General features: G+C 44.5%; 1 protein-coding gene across 2 annotated transcripts in view; it reads left to right on the top strand.

Annotated features, from left to right (window-relative positions):
• LOC135504696 (membrane-associated guanylate kinase, WW and PDZ domain-containing protein 1-like) overlaps positions 1-20,608 on the top strand; it is a 125,159-nt gene that overhangs the window by 16,202 nt on the left and 88,349 nt on the right. The window contains exon 1 of one of the 2 annotated variants that reach the window (XM_064923489.1): positions 17,669-17,909. The exons of the other annotated variant lie outside the window; for it this stretch is intronic. The gene's annotated coding sequence lies outside the window, so the exon portion shown is untranslated. Of the gene's footprint in view, positions 1-17,668; positions 17,910-20,608 lie in introns of those variants that run through there. 2 annotated transcript variants of the gene reach the window in all.

The following is a 20,608-nucleotide window of genomic DNA, read 5'->3' on the forward strand; positions in this document are numbered from 1 at the left end:
TTATCCCAGTGGTAGAGCCACGCAGCAAACCAATTGACCAACCCCCCACCTGATTTCTCTCTCTGCTCCCTCTCTCTGTCAGCGTCCCTGTGGCTTGAAGGTGGCTCCTGCCCCTCTCCATCTGTCGCACGCTCCTGCTGTCTCCGTTTCTGCTGCTGCTCTCTCTCTAGCTTGCTCTCCCTCACTCACTCTCTGCCTTCCTCCCTCTTGCTCACCCTCACTCTCTCGCTTTCTCGTTTCCACTCCACTGCCGAGCTCTGGAAATCATTGAGACACATTTTTCTGGTTGCCGCTTACACAAAGACAGGATTATGGCTTGATTCACTGGCTTCGGCTCTCCACATCCAGGCAAGTGGCAGCACTCCTTATTTCTCCTTCTCCTCTCAGTCTCCTTCGTTGTTGCCATCTATCATCTGTTTGGTGAAGCCTGTGATGTATGCAGAGAAGCAAGGAAGGAGATGCATGGCAGAATGTTATTATGGTTGATTGTGTGTATATATAGGTTAAGGGATTCGGGGTAGGTGGGGTTGGAGGTTGGGGGTGGGGATGAGGTGAAGGAAGGGGAGGGCAAGGCAGGCACACTGGGCCAGGCACTTCCAACCCAGAGGGACAGATGTAGCCACGGAGCTTTTTTCCTCTTTCATTTTTTAATTCACCCCGCTGGCTTTGTGTAAGGGCCCAATAGTACACAGACCTTCTTTTCAAGGAGCCAGAGACTGCTGCACTCTGTAGCTGAAAGAGAGGGAGGGCTGGGGGAGGTGTGTGGGATTGTAAAAAGGGAAGAATATAGAGATAGGGGGGTTGCTGTGGAGGCAGAGGGTCAGTGCTATCCAGAATCCTTGGGACGTTAAACTCCAACCCTTACCTTAACCCCTACCCTTAACCCTTACCTAAACCATTTTTTATTTAAACTTCAATGGGGTAAGGACATTCCAAAGGATCCCTTTTAGCAGGTACCTTTTGAGTAGAGGTGGATAAGATAGGAGAGGGGGGTCACCAGCCCCAGAATGCATGGAGGTCAGATCCAGATGCTGCGGGGACAAAGGGCTTTTCTGGGGGAACGGCAGGGAGAAGCGTGGCACTCGCCATTGTGTATGTGTCGCTGCACTGAAGGATGCTGCCGGAGAGCCTCATGCTAATTATGGCCATTCAGCCCTGTAACGGATGGCTGGGCCCCAGCTTCTGTTAACCTGCTTTTCACAGTCACTCGGTAAATATTTTCCCTCATGTAGCCACAGGCTAACGCATGTGCTAACAAACATGGCATTTGGTGCGAGAATTATAATGTTGAAGCAATGGCTTTAAGGAAACGGGGCAAATATGTGTTTGTTCATTGTAATGGCGCGATGACAGGTGCTGAGTAATGTGTGTGTGTGTGTTTGTGTGTGTGTGTGTGTGTGTGTGTGTGTGCATATGCTCTGTCTGTATTTATGCACACAACATGTTTGTCATGTATGTGTTTTGAAGCGGTATTCAACCCTAAATATGTGAACAAAACACACACCTACACACACTAAACACAATAACAATGATGTCATTGACAGGACAAATGGACTAAACAACCTCATTGTGGTTTCAGTGACAGTGTGATTGGTAACCCCACAGTAAGAGTGGGTGGTAGAGTGCACTGGGGTTGGCAGCCATTGTTTTCACTATGGTACACTTTATATCAATGTGCAGCTCCTCCCAAACAACCACAGATATGTATCTCCTTACCTTTGTATTGTATGCTTCTGCTAATGTAGTGGTCATTTTTCTACAAGGTGATTTTACACCTAGCGATTGGATGGTTTTAAGATGTTCCATTGGTTTTGTTTTGAGTTACTACAGAGTCTACACCTATGACCACAATGGTCTGTTTAAAGTCATACATCATCATAATAGTGAACCATTCATTCTGATACCAGATACTGTTTTTTAAGACAAATGCAGTTTGGTGCTCTATTCTATCCAGCCACACCCTACTAGAATCTGAAGTCAAATGTCTACAGTTTGCTGATGATTTGGTGCTTCTGTCCTCAACCAAGGAGGGCATACAGCAGCACTAAGGCCCTGGCAGTATTATTTTTTTAAATGGTGTTCCACAAATGCAAATTCTATCTAGACACTGATTCCCAAAAGCACACAAAAAAACTCTACATACCTCTGCCTAAGCATCAGCACCACAGGTAATATCCACAAAGCTGTGAACGATCTGAGAGACAAGGCAAGAAGAGCCTTCTATGCCATCAAAAGGAACAAATTAGACATTAGGATCTGGCTAAAAATACTTGAATCAGTTATAGAACCCATTGCCCTTTATAGTTGTGTGGTCTGGGGTCCGCTCACCAACAACAAATTCACAAAATGGAACACCAAATTTAGACTGCATGCAGAATTCTGCAAAAATATCCTCTGTGTACAACATAAAACATCAAATAATGCATGCAGAGAGGAATTAGGCTGATACCCAATAATGATCAAAATCCAGAAAATAGCCGTTAAATTCTACAACCACCTAAAAATAAACAATTCCCAAACCTTCCATAACAAAGCCATCACCTACAGAGAAATTAACCTGGAGAAGAGCCCCTTAAGCAAGCTGGGGGCTCTATTCACAAAGACAAACAGACCCCACAGAGCCCCAGGACAGCAACACAATTAGACCCAACCAAATCATGAGAAAACAAAAAGAAAATTGCTTAACATATTGGAAAGAATTTTACAAAAAACTGAACAAACTAGAATGCTATTTGGCCCTTAACAGAGAGTACACAGTTGCAAAATAATTGACCACTGTGACTGACCCAAATTTAAGGAAATCTTTGACTATGTACGGACTCAGTGAGCATAGCCTTGCTATTGAGAAAGGCCACCGAAGGCAGACCTGGCTCTCAAGAGAAGACCGGCTATGTGCACACTGCCCACATCCTAACCTCCGTCCAAATGTATGACCATATTAGAGACACATATTTCCCTCAGATTACACAGACCCACAAAGTATTCGAAAACAATATATCTGTTGGGTGAAATACCACAGTGTGCCATCACTGCAGCAAGATTGGTGACCTGTTGCCACAAGAAAAGGGCAACCAGTGAAGAACAAACACCATTCCATTGTAAATACAACCTATATGTTTACCAATCAATTTCTCCAAGCTATTAATAGAGCAGGAAAGCGTCATGACATTCTTCCAGTGACTCGAGTGATATGGAATTAATGGTGGACGATGGACTTTAATTATTCATGACGAAGAAAGATTCACTGCTTCTGTCAGATTTCCTAGAGTTATTTGACTCCCTTGTGTGTGATCTTGTGTTTGTGTTGACTACTGTACTGTATGTGGGTGTCTGTGTAAACCAAATTTGTTCTCATACATATATTGTGTGAGTGTGCACGTGTGTTTGTCTGTGTGTGCGTACGTGTGTGTTGCTCTTTGTGAGTTAGGCCAGCTAACTCCAGGCAGAGCGTGTGATAGGCTACAGGAAGTGTTCCTGTGGCCATCTATAATTTCTCACCAAACAATCAGAGGATCACAGGGTGAGAAATGATTCATCCTAAAAGACTAAAAATAGCAGCAGCTCCTTCCTTCCCACGGCTTAAGGATGTCTCACACTTTGTTGTATTCGTCTGACTGATATCCTATTCTGATTCACTCAACTTCACTACTACAGAGACACCTATTGCTGTGGATGTCATTTTTTGTTTATCCAGTGTGGGTATCTTTTGCGAAGCAGGTTAGATATACAGTAGTAACATGTTGAGATGTCACCTTACCATGAAAACATCTTCCATGAAAGTGCAATTCCACGTAACAGAATTAAGCTCAGATTTCAGATTTTACATTTTACAATGTATTTTAAACAAAAACCATTGATTTCAAAGTTTAATAAACCATGCAACTACAGTATATGCACAACGATTACTTTGAACAATTTACACAGAAAATTTCACAAAAACACATTTACTGGAAGAATTGTGCAGTTGCAAGTTTTGGTAACAAAATGATGGTTCAAATTAAGATTCAAAGATGTCTGCAGAATGAATGGGTTGTCTAATGCGGAGTCAGGGAGCAGGTGCAGTTAGTGAGATAAATAATAATGAACATGGAGCGTATCGCAAGAGATACATCTTACATAGAATCATAAAAAATACTACCTGGTGACTGATAACAAAAGAGTGCTATATAAATTGTAAGTAATCAAGGGTGTAAGGAAGTCTAGCTGTGACTGATGAGACACAGGTGTGCGTAATGATGGTTGTCAGGTGTGCATGAAGATGGGTTGCCAGGACCGGTGGTTAGTAGACCGGTGACATTGTGCGCTGGAGTGGACGTGACAGTACCCCCACCACCCAACTCGTGGCTCCTGCCGCAGGACGACACCGGCCAGAAGGACTGCCCCGAGAGCCAGGAGTGGGCTGGTCCGGACGACAAAGGTGGAAATCTCAGATGATGTTGGGATCTGGAATGTTGTCCACCGGAACCCAACACTGCTGCTCTGGACTGTATCTCTCCCAGTCCACCAGGTACTGGAGCTGACCCCCACAACGTTGGGAGTCAATGACTAATCTGACGGCTTAGGCGGGGCTCCCCTCAATGTCCATGGGAAGTGGAGGGGTGTCGTGGGGGATGGCATCAGCCAGGGACCAGGAACCACCGGACTGAGGCCGGAAACATGAAGAGATCTGGTAGTGGGGAGTTGCAATCTGTAAGTTACCTCGTTGACCCTACAAAGGACCTTGAACGGCCCCACAAACCGTGGACTCAGCTTCTTACAGGGCAGGCATAGCGGGAGTTTTGGCATTGTCAGGATGAAATCCAATCTGGTGGAGAAAAGGGCCCACCTGGCTTGGTGATGGTTCAGTCGCCTCGCTGTCCGTATGTACTCCAGGTTCTGATGGTTGGTGAGGATGAGAAATGGGTTCTGGGCGCCCTCCAGCCAGTGTCTCCACTCCTCTAATGCCAACTTCACCACCAGGAGCTCCCGATCGCCAAAATCATAGTTCCTCTCTACAGGAGACAGCTTTTTTGAGTAATAAGCACACAATTTCTGTGGATTACCTAGACGATGGGACAGGACAGCCACCACACCTACTTCTGAAGCGTCCACCTCCACCACAAAGGGCAGCAAAAGATCTGGTGTTCAAGCAGCATGATGGAGGTGAAATGACCCTTCAGTAGGCGGAAGGCTTCGTCAGCTGGAGAATTCCATCTGAACTTCAGGAAACCACCCTTCAGGAGAAAAGTGAGAGGAGAGGTGATCAAGGTAAAGTTCTTAATGAATTGGCTGTAGAAGTTGGCAAATCCCAAAAATCTTTAACTGCTTTATGGTGGTTGGGACTGACCATGACCTGACAACATCCACCTTCCTTTCATCCATCATGACTCCTTGCATGCAAATCTGGTAACCAAAAAAGGAGACTTCCTCTTGATGGAATTGGCACTTCTCTGCCTTAACGTACGGGTGGTTTGCCAGGAGGTGTCCACAGGACTACTCAGACGTGAGCAATGTGCTCCTCCAAGGTAGCTTAGTGGACCAGGATGTTATCGATATACATGGCCACCTGGTGTCCAAGCATGTACTGGAACACCTCATTGACGAATGCCTGGAACAGTGACTGAGCATTGGCTAATCGAACAGGAATCGCCAAGCACTCTTAGTGACCAGACAATGTGCTGAAGTTCATCTTCCATTCATTCCCTTCCCAGATGTGGATCAAATTGTAGGCGCTCCAACTTGGTGAAAAACTGGGCCCTGCAGGGCTGTTCAATAGTGGCCGGAACCAACGGGAGATGGTAGCAATACTTTGTGATGATGAATTCAGATTTCTGTAATCGATGCACAGGCGCAATCCTCCGTCCTTGTTGACCATGAAGAAGAAGCCTGCCGATGCAGAGGAGATGGACATGCAAATGAAACCCTGCTGGAGAGCCTCCGGGATGTCCTCCTCCATAGCCTTGGTTTCGGCCACCAACAAAGGGTATGTGCAGCCACGCAATGGCACAGTCCCAGGGGCGATGAGGAGGGAGACAGGTGGCACGGGTGTTGGAAAAAACCTCCCAAAGATCTTGGTATACCTCCAGGATGTTGGGTTGAAGGGCAACCGCAGGACTCTCAACCGACGTGGAACCACAGAGTAAGATATTCAGGCCCGTTAGCTACCTAGAGCTACTTGGAACCCTACTAATTCCATGACTGGTCTATCGACGTCACCGCACGAAGAGGCAAAAACAGACTTACCCCCCCCCCCAAAAGGCTAACTTTCTAGCCCCTGCTATCTGCTAAACTGCCAAGCCCTGGTCTGCTAACTGCTAGCTTCCCTGCCCGGTCTGCTAACTGCTAGCCCTTGCTAACTGCTTGCTTGCTAACCCGGTCTGCTAACTGCTAGCATTCCCTGGTCTACTAGCTGCTAGCTTGTTTAGCTTGTTAGCCTGCTAACTGTCTGAATCGCCGTGTCCCCAGCCAGCCCAACCACTCACTGGACCCATATTTTCACTTGGCTACGCATGCCTCTCTCTAATATCAGTATGCCTTGTCCATTACTGTCCTGGTTAGTGATTACTGTCTTATTTAACTGTAGAGCCTCTAGCCCTGCTCAATATGCCTTAACCAACCATGTTGTTCCACCTCCTACATATGCGATGACATCACCTTGTTTAAACATCTCTGGAGACTATATCTCTCCCTTCATTACTCAATGCCTAGGTTTAACTCCAATGTACTCATATCCTACCTTACCTTTGTCTGTACACTATGCCTTGAATCTATGCTATTGTGCCCAGAAACCTGCTCCTTTTACTCTCTGTTCTGAACGTGCTAGACGGCCAGTTCGTATAGTCTTTAGCCATACCCTTATCCTACTTCTCCTCTGTTCCTCTGGTGATGTGGAGGATAATCCAGGTCCTGCAGTGCCTAGCTCCACTCCCACCCCCCAGGTGCTTTCATTTGTTGACTTCTGTAAACGTAAAAGCCTTGGTTTCATGCATGTTAACATTAGAAGCCTACTCCCTAAGTTTGTTTTACTCACTGCTTTTGCCCACTCTGCCAACCCAGATGTCTTAGTCGTGTCTGAATCCTGGCTTTTTGCTAACTATAACGTTTTCCGCCAAGATAGAACTGCCAAAGGGGGCGGTGTTGCAATCTACTGCAAAGATAGAAAGTAATACAGAACTCTGCAGGCTGTCTGTACCCAAACAATTTGATCGTCTACTTCTAAAAATGCACCTTTCCAGAAACAAGTCTCTCACTGTTGCCGCTTGCTATAGACCTCCCTCTGCCCCCAGCTGTGCCCTCGATACTATATGTGAACTGATTGCCCCTCGATACTATATGTGAACTGATTGCCCCCCATCTATCTTCTGAGCTCGTTCTACTAGGTGACCTAAACGGGGACATGTCACCCCGGCCATCCTACAAACTAAGCTTGATGCCCTCAATCTCACACAAATTATCAATGAACCTACTAGGTACAACCCCAAATTAGTAAACACAGGCACACTCATAGGTGTCATCCTAACTAATTTGCCCTCCAAATACACCTCTGCTGTTTTCAATCAAGATCTCAGCGATCACTGCCTCATTGCCTGCATCCGTAATGGGTCTGCGACCAAACGACCACCACTCAACACTGTCAAACGCTCCCTGAAACACTTCTGCGAGCAGGCCTTTCTAATCGACCTGGCCAGGGTATCCTGGAATGACATTGACCTCATCCCGTCAGTAGAAGATGCCTGGCTATTCTTTAAATGTGCCTTCCTCACCATCTTAAATAAGCATGCCCCTCTCAAAAAATATAGAACTAGGAATCGATATAGTCATTGGTTCACGCCAGACCTGTCTGACCTTGACCAGCACAAAAACATCCTGTGGCGTTCTGCATTAGCATCGAATTGCCCCCATGATATGCAACTTTTCAGGGAAGTTAGGAACAAATATAAACAGGCAGTTAGAAAAGCTAAGGCAAGCTTTTTCAAACAGAAATTGCATCCTGTAGTACTAACTCAAAAAAGTTCTGGGACACTGTAAAGACCATGGAGAATAAGAGCACCTCCTCCCAGCTGCCCACTGCTCTGAGACTAGGAAACGTTGTCACCACCGATAAATCCACTATAAAATTGAGAATTTCAATAAGCATTTCTCTACGGCTGGCCATGCTTTCCACATGGCTACCCCTATCCCGGTCAACTGCCCGGCACCCTCCACAGCAACCCGCCAAAGCCCTCATCATTTCTCCTTTACCCAAATCCAGATAGCCGATGTTCTGAAAGAGCTGCAAAATCTGGACCCCAACAAATCAGCCGGGCTAGACAATCTGGACCCTCTCTTTCTAAAATTATCTGCCGAAATTGTTGCAACCCCTATTACTAGCCTGTTCAACCTCTCTTTCGTATCGTCTGAGATTCCCAAAGATTGGAAAGCTGCCGCGGTCATCCCCCTCTTCAAAGGGGGTGACACTCTAGACCCAAACTGCTACAGACTTATATCTGTCCTACCCTGTCTTTCTAAGGTCTTCGAAAGCCAAGTTAACAAACAGATTACTGACCATTTCGAATCCCACCATACCTTCTCCGCTATGCAATCTGGTTTCAGAACTTGTCATGGGTGCACCTCAGCCACGCTCAAGGTTCTAAACAACATCATAACGGCCATCGATAAGAGACATTACTGTGCAGCCGTATTCATCGACCTGGCCAAGACTTTCGACTCTGTCAATCACAACATTCTTATTGGCAGACTCGACAGCCTTGGTTTCTCAAATGATTGCCTCGCCTGGTTTACCAACTACTTCTCTGATAAAGTTCAGTGTGTCAAATCGGAGGGCCTGTTGTCTGAACCTCTGACAGTCTCTATGGGTGTGCCACGGGGTTCAATTCTCGGGCCGACTCTCTTTTCTGTATACATTAACGATGTTGCTCTTGCTGCTGGTGATTCTCTGATCCACCTCTATGCAGATGACACCTTTCTGTATACTTCTGGCCCCTCCTTGGACACTGTGTTAACTAACCTCCAGACAAGCTTCAATGCCATACAACTCTCCTTCCGTGGCCTCCAACTGCTCTTAAACGCAAGTAAAACTAAATGCATGCTTTTCAATCGGTCGCTGCCCGCACCTGCTCCCCCGTCTAGCATCACTACTCTGGACGGCTCTGAATTAGAATACGTGGACAACTACGAATACCTGGGTGTCTGGTTAGACTGTAAACTCTCCTTCCAGACTCACATTAAGCATCTCCAATCCAAAATTAAATCTGGAATCGGCTTCCTATATCGCAACAAAGCATCCTTCACTCATGCTGCCAAACACCCCCGTAAAACTGACCATCCTACAGATCCTCGACTTCGGTGATATCATCTATAAAATAGCCTCCAACACTCTACTCAACAAACTGGATGCAGTCTATCACAGTGCCATCCGTTTTGTCACCAAAGCCCCATACACTACCCACTATTGCGACCTGTACGCTCTCGTTGGTTGGCCCTCGCTTCATACTCGTCGCCAAACCCACTGGCTACAGGTTATCTACAAGTCTCTGCTAGGTAAAGCCCCGCCTTATCTCAGCTCACTGGTCACCATAGCAGCACCCACTCGCAGCACGCGCTCCAGCAGGTACATCTCACTGGTCACCCCCAAAGCCAATTCCTCCTTTGGTCGTCTTTCCTTCCAGTTCTCTTCTGCCCCTGGAAAGAATTGCAAAATTCTCTGAAGCTGGAGACTCACATCTCCCTCACTAGCTTTAAGCACCAGCTGTCAGAGCAGTTTACAGATCACTGCACCTGTACTTAGCCCATCTATCTTCCTACTTCATCCCCATACTGGTATTTATTTATTTATTTTGCTCCTTTGCACCCCAGTATCGCTACCTGCACATTCATCTTCTGCCGATCTACCACTTCAGTGTTTAATTGCTATATTGTAATTACTTCGCCACCATGGCCTATTTTATTTCCTTAACTTACCACATTTGCATTCACTGTATATAGACTTTCTGTTTTCTTTTGTTCTACTGTATTATTGACTGTATGTTTTATTTATTCCATGTGTAACTCTGTGTTGTTGTATGTGTCGAATTGCTATGCTTTATCTTGGCCAGGTCGCAGTTGCAAATGAGAACTTGTTCTCAACTAGTCTACCTGGTTAAATAAAGGTGAAATAAAAAAATAAAGGTGCACAGTCTGTGATTTTCATCCTCGGCCATGAGATGGTGGGGTTATGACATTGAAGCCATGGGTGGCCATGGGTGATGTTGTATACAGGTGCACTGATGATGAGGAAGGGAAGGCTTTCTTGATGTATGGATTCCACGGTGAGGGTGAGTGGTGCTGTGATGTGTGTGATTGTCCCGGATCCCAGTGGTTGACTATCCAGTGCTTGAACTGGACAAGGAGAGTAGAGCGGGTATGAGGGGATGTTAAGGGAGGAGGTGAGGGCCTGGTCAATAAAATTCCCTGCAGCACCGTTGTCCACTAGAGCTGTAGAAACAAAACATGAAGGACAGCCAGCCAGTGAAATCGTTATGAAGAAAGGTTTAGGTGGAATTGGATGATGTTGTAATACTCACAACCTAACTCAAGTGGCTCTCCCTCTGCTCCCATTGAACCCCGGTTAGAACATAGGGGACACAGTTGAAGCTTGTGTCCCTCCTCAATAAGGACAGAGCCCCAGCTGTCTACGACGGCTTCGCTCAGACGCGGAGAGATGTGTGGCCCTCACCTCCATGGGTTCAGGCACTGACAACAGAGGAGGGAGAAAGGCGATGGGGATACCAACACTCCCGAAGAAGAATATCCAGACGAATGGCCATCAATGAGGGCGTCCAAGGGTAGGTTTCCGTCTTGGTACGTCAACTCCACCTAGACCTCTTCACACAATCGTCTTCTGAATAGGCTCTGGAGCGCCGGCTTATTCCATCCGATGGATGCTGCCACTGTCTGAAAGGTTAGTGCATAGTCCGCCGTGGTCTGGCCATCCTGCCATAGTTGGAGTAGGTGCTCACCCCCATCTCTGTCCTCTGGTGGATGGTCAAAGACCCCCCTGAGCCATGGTCCTCTCATAGGAACCCAGCTCTTCCTCTCCTCTCTCCCTGACAGCCGTGGCCCACTCCAAAGCCCGTCCAGTCAGCAGAGAAATAACCGTGGCAAACTCGGACCTCTCGGGGGTGGGGACTCTATTCTGATGAGTGAAATAAATGGTGCACTGGAGTAGGATGCCACGGCATTTCAATGGAGTCCCGTCATATTTGTCCGGTAGAGACAATCGGGCGTCACTGAGCAGGACGGACTGCTGTATGGGGTACTGGCTTGCTGGATCGACTTGCGGTAGAGAATCCTTCGCTATTTGGAGATCATGCCCCTTGAGTAATGTTGACTAATTGAAGAACACGGAGGACCTCATCCATAACCGTCCCCAAATGAGACAGCTTGTCATGGTGTTACTAGTTCTCCAACCATCTAGTAGATGTCTTAGATGTCTGCTACTCCCATTTGTTGTGGTAGTATTCTGTAACATAGACGCAGGGAGTCAGGAAGCAGGTACAGTTAGTGAGTTTTAAAATAATGAACATGGAGCAATGGAAAACAAGAGAAGTGTCTGACAAAGAAAAATAAAAAATACAATCTAATGGCTGATAACAAGAGTGCTATACAAAGGGTAAGTAATCAAGGGAGTAATAAAGTCCAGGTGTGCGTAAAGATGGTTTGCCAGAACCGGGGATTTGTAGACCTGTGACGTTGCGTGCGGGAGTGGAAGTGACAGTGTCAGCTATGACATGACACCATGAGTTTGAAATAAATTATTTTGGTTATTGAACTACAATAGGGGAAGTGGATTTGTATCCGTTAACAGAGTTACGGTAGCAGAATTACATCATGGGTCCCTAATCTGTACTATACAGAAATGCATAATTTTGGAAATTAATATAATTTTCTTTCATGGTGATTTATCTTGAATAGATAAACACAAGTATTATTCTACACACTGGTTATAATTGTAATGAGCTCCGCCCCCAAATAGGACCACATTTGGTTGGTCCAGACAACACCAAATCTAAAACAATTATAGACATCTATGTTTCAGAAGTTTGGACATCACAGTACAGCAGAGTAAAGTAGAGTTCAGTACAGTAAAGTAGATATGTTCAGTACAGTACAATACAGTACATTATACTGTACTCTACTCTAGTGTGCTGTACTGTACTGAATTCTACTCAACTCTACTTTTCTTTTCTTTACTTCACTGTTCTGTCTAAACTTGTGAAACATAGACATCCCGAGTGGTGTAGCGGTCTAAGGCACTGCATCTCAGTGCTAGAGGCGTCACTACAGTCCCTGGTTTGATTCCAGGCTGTATGACATCCTGCCGTGATTGGGTGGCGCACAATTGGCCCAGCGTTGTCCAGGTTAGGGGTAGGTCGTCATTGTAAATACGAATTTGTTCTTAACTGATTTGCCAAGTTAAATAAATAAAAATGTAATATGATTGGTTCAGATTTGTTCCGGCTAGGGCGGACTAACCAAATTTCAATGACTTATGGACGGCAGGTGCTTAGTCGGTGAGAATGCTTGTTACAGTAAATTGATAGAGGGTAGGAGTCAAGGAGAGTGAGAGGGAGGGATTGTCCAGATGGTTTTCACAGTTGGTCTTTGATCACCAGACAACGGAAAAATAAAAAATAAACTGCCAGTGGAAGGGAGAACAGTAGCAGGTGACCCATCTGGGGTTTGTGATTACTATGATTTCCCATTATAGCCAATTCGATTGCAGTAATTTCCTTATTGATTTGGTAATAGAATGTGTTTTAATCACTTATTAATTCATAAACAAACTTGATATCATTAGAAACACTAATAAATTGGTCGGTCTACCTTTACTTGTTACTTCTGTGAACTTTTATTTTCCATGTGAGAGAGAGATGTGAAAATATCTTAAAATATATAGGGTTTGATAGGTTCAGAAACAGCAGGGGTTCAAACTTTAGAACCCAGTTCCTACATTTGAAGAAAACAAATATTTTATCAAACAAAACTATGCTACATTTTATCTCTGGGACCTCAGGATGACAACTCAGAGCAAGATTACTGAATGTAAGTACATTATTTACCTTCAGAGATGAATGCATCAAACCAGTTGCCGTGATCTCTCCTCAAACAATACCATGTTATTTTTTTCACTGTAATAGTTACTGTAAATTGGACAGTGCCATTAGATTATTAACAAGATTTGAGGCTTTCTGCACATGCTAATCACATTAGCACACGTTAACTCAACCATCCTGGTGAAGCGACACCGATCCCATAGAGACCCCTTTTCCATCAGTTTGAACAAAAATCTAAGCCTTTGCTTATTCCACATTTTTAGGGTGGAAAATGGTTGGAAAACATGTATATATGCCTTAATTTAAAAAAAAATAGAGACTCTTCGCTTTCATTTGACATTCAATTATTATACTATTTGACATGCTCTTAATAAAATCAAATCAAAGTTTATTTGTCACATGCGCCGAATTCAACAGGTGTAGACCTTACAGTGAAATGCATACTTACAGGCTCTAACCAGTCGTGCGAAAAAAGGTTTTGCGAACAATAGATAAGTAAAGAAATAAAAACAACAGTAAAAAAGACAGTGAAAAACAGTAGCGAGGCTATATACAGTAGCAAGGCTATAACAGTAGCAAGGCTACATACAGACACCAGTTAGTCATGCTGATTGAGGCAGTATGTACATGTAGATATGGTTAATGTGATTATGCATATATGAAGAACAGAGAGAAGGAGTAGCGTAAAGAGGGGTTGGCGGGTAGTGGGTGGCGGGACACAATGCAGATAGCCCGGTTAGCCAATGTACTGGATCACTGGTTGGTCGGGCCAATTGAGGTAGTATGTACATGAATGTATAGTTAAAGTGACTATGCATATATGATAGAGAGTAGCAGCAGTGTAAAAGAGGGGTTGGGGGGCACACAATGCAAATAGTCCGGGTAGCCATTTGATTACCTGTTCAGGCGTCCTATGGTTTGGGGTAAAAACTGTTGAGAAGCCTTTTTGTCCTAGACTTGGCACTACGGTACCGCTTGCCATGTGGTAGTAGAGAGAACAGTCTATGATTGGGGTGGCTGGGGTCTTTGACAATTTTTATGGACTTCCTCTGACACCGCCTGGTGTAGAGGTCCTGTATGGCAGGCAGCTTATCCCCAGTGTAGTGCCTTTCGGTCGGAGGCCGAGCAATTTCCGTGCCAGGCAGTAATGCAGTAATCAATGTTGCAGCTGTAGAACCTTTTGAGGATCTCAGGACCAAATCTTTTCAGTTTCCTGAGTGGGAATAGGCTTTGTGTTTGGACCATTCTAGTTTGTTGATGATGTGGACACCAAGGATCTTGAAGCTCTCAACCTGCTCCACTACAGCCCCGTCGATGAGAATGGGGGCGTACTCGGTCCTCTTTTCCTGTAATCCACATTCATCTCCTTAGTTTTGGTTACGTTGAGGGACAGGTTGTTATGCTGGCACCACCCGTTCAGGTCTCTGACCTCCTCCCTATAGGCTGTCTCGTCGTTGTCGGTGATCAGGCCTACCACTGTTGTGTTGTTAGCAAACTTAATGATGGTGTTGGAGTCATGTCTTGCCATGCAGGCGTTTGTGAACAGGGAGTACAGGAGAGGACAGAGCACACACCCTTGGAGGACTCCTGTGTTGAGGATCAGCATGGCAGATGTGTTGCTACCTACCCTCACCACCTGGGGGGCATCCAATCAGGAAGTCCATGATCCAGTTGCAGAGGGAGCTGTTCAGTCCCAGGATCCTTAGCTTAGTGATGCGCTTTGAGGGTAATATGGTGTTTCAACGCTGAGCTGTAGTCAATGAACAGCATTCTCACATAAGTGTTCCTTTTGTCCAGGTTGGAAAGGGCAATGTGGAGTACAATAGAGATTGCATCATCTTTGGATCTGTTTGGGCAGTATGCAAATTGGAGTGGGTCTAGGGTTTCTGGGATAATGGTGTTGATGTAAGCCATTACCAGCCTTTCAAAGCACTTCATGGCTACGGATTTGAGTGCTACGTGTCTGCAGTCATTTAGGCAGGTTGCCTTTGTGTTCTTGGAAACAGGGACTATGGTGGTCTGCTTGAAACATGTTGGTATTACAGACTCAATCAGGGACATTATGAAAATGTCAATGAAAACACATTGCAGTTGGTCAGCACATGCCCGGAGCACACGTCCTGGTAATCAGTCTGGCCTCGCAGCCTTGTGTATGTTGACCTGTTTAAAGGTCTTACTCAGGTCGGCTACAGAGAGCGTGATCACGCAGTCGTCTGGAACAGTTGATGCTCTCATGCGTGCCTGTGTTGCTTGCCTCGAAGCGAGCATAGAAGTGATTTAGCTCGTCTGGTAGGCTCGTGTCACTGACCAGCTCATGTCTGTGCTTCCCTTTGTAGTCTGTAATAGTTTGCAAGCCCTGCCACATTGGACGAGTGTCGGAGCCAGTGTAGTATGATTCAATATTAGCCCTGTATTGACACTTTGTCTGTTTGATGGTTCGTCGCAAGGCATGGCAGGATTTCCTGTAAGCTTCCGGGTTAGAGTCCCGCACCTTGAATGCGGCAGCTCTACCCTTATCTCAGTGCGAATGTTGCCTGTAATCCATGGCTTCTGGTTGGGGTATGTACGTACAGTCACTGTGGGGACGATGTCCTCGATGCACTTATTGATAAAGCCAGTGAGTGATGTGGTGTACTCCTCAATGCCATCGGAAGAATCCCGGAACATGTTCCAGTCTGTGATAGCAAAACAGTCCTGGAATTTAGCATTTGCTTCATCTGACCACTTTTTTATAGACCGAGTCACTGGTGCTTCCTGCTTTAATTTTGTAAGCAGGAATCAGGAGGATAGAGATATGGTCGGATTTACCAAATGGATGGAGAGGAGAGGGAGAGCTTTGTACGCATCTCTGTGTGCGGAGTACATTTTTTTCCTTCTGATTGCACATTTAACATGTTGGTAGAAATTTAGTATAAGTGATATAAGTTTCCCTGCATTAAAGTCTCTGGCCACTAGGAGCGCCGCCTCTGGGTGAGTGCTTTCCTGTTTGCTTGCTTCCTTATACAGCTGACTGAGTGCGGTCTTAGTGCCAGCATCTGTCTGTGGTGGTAAATAAACAGCCACGAAAACTATAGCTGAAAACTCTTTAGGCAGGTCGTGTGGCCTGCAATTTATCCCAATATACTCTACTTCAGGAGAGCAAAATCTTCTGAATGTGTGAATTTGAAGGTAACTGTAAACAAAGTTTGACGCCATGAGTGCAGCTCACACGGTTGGTGGGCAGTTTGTATAAACCCTGTGCAACAGGCTATATCCATGCAGGTATGGGCCTGCCTTATCTAGCTTTACTCTAGGTCTGCATCTCTCAAAACTAATCCTCCCCTTGTCCTCTCTGTAGCCCTGCCTCTTGGCCCAGTCCAAGCTTCTCAGTCCAGAGCCATAGCTATACCACCCTCTTCACATTCATCTATACTCTTACATCATCTAGCAGCCCTTACCCCACCCACAACCCCATCTTCATTACCAATCATACTCTTATGCAGTACCCCCCAACCCTATCCCCTGCACCAACCTTGGGTCTATACCCAACCCCATACCTCAGCCATTACAATATTCTTTACCGCCTGCCATAGCTCAGTACTTGCTGTGTTGATTTACACTCTTTTACAATACCTACATGAGGCTGATCAGAATGCCTAGTATTTTCAGGAGGGAGCATGTGCTGGTAAGAGTCATGAATGTGTGTGTTACGTCCGTCGTCAGAATGAGACCAAAGCGCAGAATGGAAAGTGTACATCTTTCTATATTAAATAGGAACACCAAAAAACCAACAAAAGATCAACGAACGTAAAGTTCTGCAGGGCTATACAGCAACTGTGCAAAAACATGATCCCACAAACTCCGGTGGAAAACAGGCTGTCTAAGTATGATTCCCAATCAGAGACAACGATAGACAGCTGTCTCCGATTGGGAACCATACCCGGCCAACAAAGAAATAGAAAACTAGAATGCCCACCCAAATCACACCCTGACCTAACCAAATAGAGAAATAAACAAGCTCTCTAAGGTCAGGGCATGACAGTGTGTGTGTGTGTGTGTGTGTGTGTGTGTGTGTGTGTGTGTGTGTGTGTGTGTGTGTGTGTGTGTGTGTGTGTGTGTGTGTGTAAAAGAGAGAGAGGGAGAAAGGGTTGAATGCTTGGGTTTTGGGGAAGAGGGAGATATTTAGAGATGAAGAGAGAGCTTCAAAATTAGCAAAACCATCCAAAAATCTACATTAAAAAAAAAAATCCCAGTCCTCAAAGTAGACACCTGATGTGATTTAATTATTTTGTTTTCTATTTAAAAAGTATGATTTTGAGAATGTAAACCTGAAAAAACAGGGAAATGAAAACCTGGAAAAACAGAGGGAAATGGAAACCTGGAAAAAGAAAAATGAATTTTGGAAAAAAAACTCAATGGAATCAGGCCAAAATGTAATGGATTTTATAGGGCCCTGGAGATGGAGACAGAAACAGATAAATAGAGGGAGAGAGAGGATATCAGAGTTGCTGTGGGCGGGGGCATGCATGCAGGGGGCTGTGGGGCTGCAGCCATTAGCCTCAGACAGGAGCTGGAGTGTGAATAGCTCACATTGATTTAGGCTCTAAGCTGGGCTGGACCTTTAATTTGCTTTGCTCTGCTTGTAGAGCTTTGAAGGAAAGAAAGCAGCTGCCTGTGTGTGCCTGCTTGAGCTAGCGGGGGAGTAGGGAAGCACTATGTTAACAGAAGAATGACTAGATGATCCATGGATGGTTTTGGGTGGAGGAAGACCCATAGATTTCAGCCTGTTTGGATGTATGCTGCTAGGAATATTTCTGTGGAATAAAAGAGAGCTAGAGGAGCAGGAAAGCCACTGAGGTAAATCTGTGACATTTACCTTTCCTCCTGTGTGTAGTGTTGCCCTAGCTTCTTAGATTAGCTGGTGGGGGTGGGGGATGATAGATGGATAGAGCAAGAGAGAGGGGGAGAATATTTCAGTTGAAATACTGATTGAATCCATGCTTATGCAGATCTGTGGTGATATTGAACTGTGATGTGTTGTGTGTGTGATGGCTGAGCGTGTGCGTTTGTGAGATAACGAAGCAACTTGCCTGAGTGTGTGTGTGTTTTGTCTGTGTGCTGAGACAGTGTTTGAAGAGCGGAGTGGCTGATTTAAACGCTGATCTGTTCACACATTCGCCTATTGCTGAAGGACATTATCCCGTATGGCTGCACAGCGTCTCTCTCTCTCTCTCTCTCTCTCTCTCTCTCTTGCTCTCTCTCTCTATATATATATATATAAAAATCTCTGCCGGTGCCTGTCTACTAACACCTAGCCCAATAATGGACTAAATGAGACTAACGTTACTCTTTATGGTCCAAAGACCTTACATGTTCTGTTTAAAGTTGAATTGGCGCTGGCAGCCAAAACAGATAAACACTCCATCTAAACATGAATCGATTCTCAATTGCGGTACGGTTCTATAAACTTGAATCCATATACTTTCATATAACATCAGGATAATTTCACAAATGCAAAATACACACTTACTGTACAATGTTTTAACACAGTTGCAGCTGACAGTATTTTCAGTGACAACACATTTGTGGTGTCCCTCTTCCGTTTATACACCGGAGTTCGAAGACGCAGATAGAATGGACAACTTGTGCTAATCACCTGTCTTTCATCTGTTTTCCGTAAACAAGCTCTGTAACATGGATATATGGCAATGTGGGAACCATAACCCTATAAAGGTGTGTAGTAATTTATCCTTTTGGTTTTTGAAAATAGTTTCTCGCTGAAATGAAAGATACGTTCCTTATGTTTCCAAAACTGTACTGCATGCTATGCGTGTTAACATTTAGAGCAAGGGTCGGGGCTCTTAACAAACCACCCCCGGTCAGTAGACCCAATCGTCAATAGGCGCTAAAGCGGTTAGCATCTATGAATGGGGTACTAACTCCCTCCTCTCTGTCTCACAGCTTACTCTTTAAAAATCAAATGTTATTTGTCACATACACATGTTTAGCAGATGTCATTGTGGGTGTAGCAAAATGCTTGTGTTTCTAGCTCTAACAGTGCAGTAATTTCTAACAAGTATTATCTAACAATTTTACAACAAAACACACAAATGTAAAGTAAAGGAATGGAATTAAGCATACATAAATATTTGGGTGAACAATGTCAGAGCGGAATCAACTAAGATACAGTATTCCTGGTTGTAATGCTGGTGAGTTACCTCCACTCTGATATCCAAAAGTTCTTGCTGCCTGTATGTAATATGACTGTATGTAAAATTCTGGGCTAATAATGTAAGAAATAATACAAAAAAAAACAATAATGCAAAGTTTCCTAAGAGCGAGAAGAATGGCAGCCCTATCTGTCAGCACCATTTTTTGTTCTAAATGGAAGGTTTAAAGCTCTTTTCTCCCTATTTCATCCTGCATGCCTGTGCTGACCGAGCTTTTAGTAGGGACAGAAGAAAAAAGGGGAACACTTGCTTTGTGTATTTCAGCAAGGTATCTGGATAATTAAGCTTAAAAAATATACAGTACCAGTCAAAAGTTTGGACACACTCATTTAAGTTAAAAAACAACAATTTTCTACATTGTGGAATAATAGTGAAGACATTAACTATGACATAACACATATGAAATCATGTGGTATCCAAAAAAGTGTTAAACAATTCAAAATATATTTTAGATTTAAGATTCTTTTAAGTAAACAACCTTTGCCTTGATAACAACTTTGCAAACTATTGGCATTGTCTCAACCAGCTTCATGAGGTAGTCACCTGGAATGTTTTCCCAACAGACTTGAAGGAGTTCCCACAAATGCTGAGCACTCCATCACTCTCCTTCTTGGCTCAAATAGCCTTTACACAGCCTGGAGGTGTGTTGAGTCATTGTTCTGCCGAAAAACAAATTATTGTCCCATTAAGCACAAACCAGATGGGATGGCGTATTGCTGCAGAATGCTGTGGTAGCCATGCTGGTTAAGTGTGCTTTAAATTCTAAATTAATCCTGACAGTGTCAACAGCAAAGCACCCCCACACCATCACACTTCCTCCCCAATGCTTCACGGTGGGAACCACACATGGGGAGATCACCTACTCTGCTTCTAACAAAAACACGGTGGTTGTAACCAAAAATATTGTATTTGGACTCATCAGACCAAAGGACAGATTTGCACTGGTCCAATGTCCATTGCTTGTGTTTCAATTCAAATAAAATTGTATTTGTCACATGCGCTGAATACAACAAGTGTAGGTCTTACTTACAAGCCATTAAGAAAGATAAGTGTTAAGTAAAAAATGGATAAATATAAATAACATATAGTTAAAGAGCAGCCGTAAAATAACAGTAGTGATGCTATACACAGGTAGTACCAGTACAGAGTCAATGTGCGCGGGCAGATGTTAGTCTAGAGGTAATATGTCCACTACCGTTCAAAGGTTTTGGGTCACTTAGAAAAGTCCTTGTTTTTGAAAGAAAAGCATGTTTTTTGTCCTTTAAAATAACATCAAATTGATCAGAAATACAGTGTAGACATTGTTAATGGAAATTACTATTGTAG

Source organism: Oncorhynchus masou, chromosome 18, assembly GCF_036934945.1.
Source record: "Oncorhynchus masou masou isolate Uvic2021 chromosome 18, UVic_Omas_1.1, whole genome shotgun sequence".
NCBI lineage: Eukaryota > Metazoa > Chordata > Actinopteri > Salmoniformes > Salmonidae > Oncorhynchus > Oncorhynchus masou.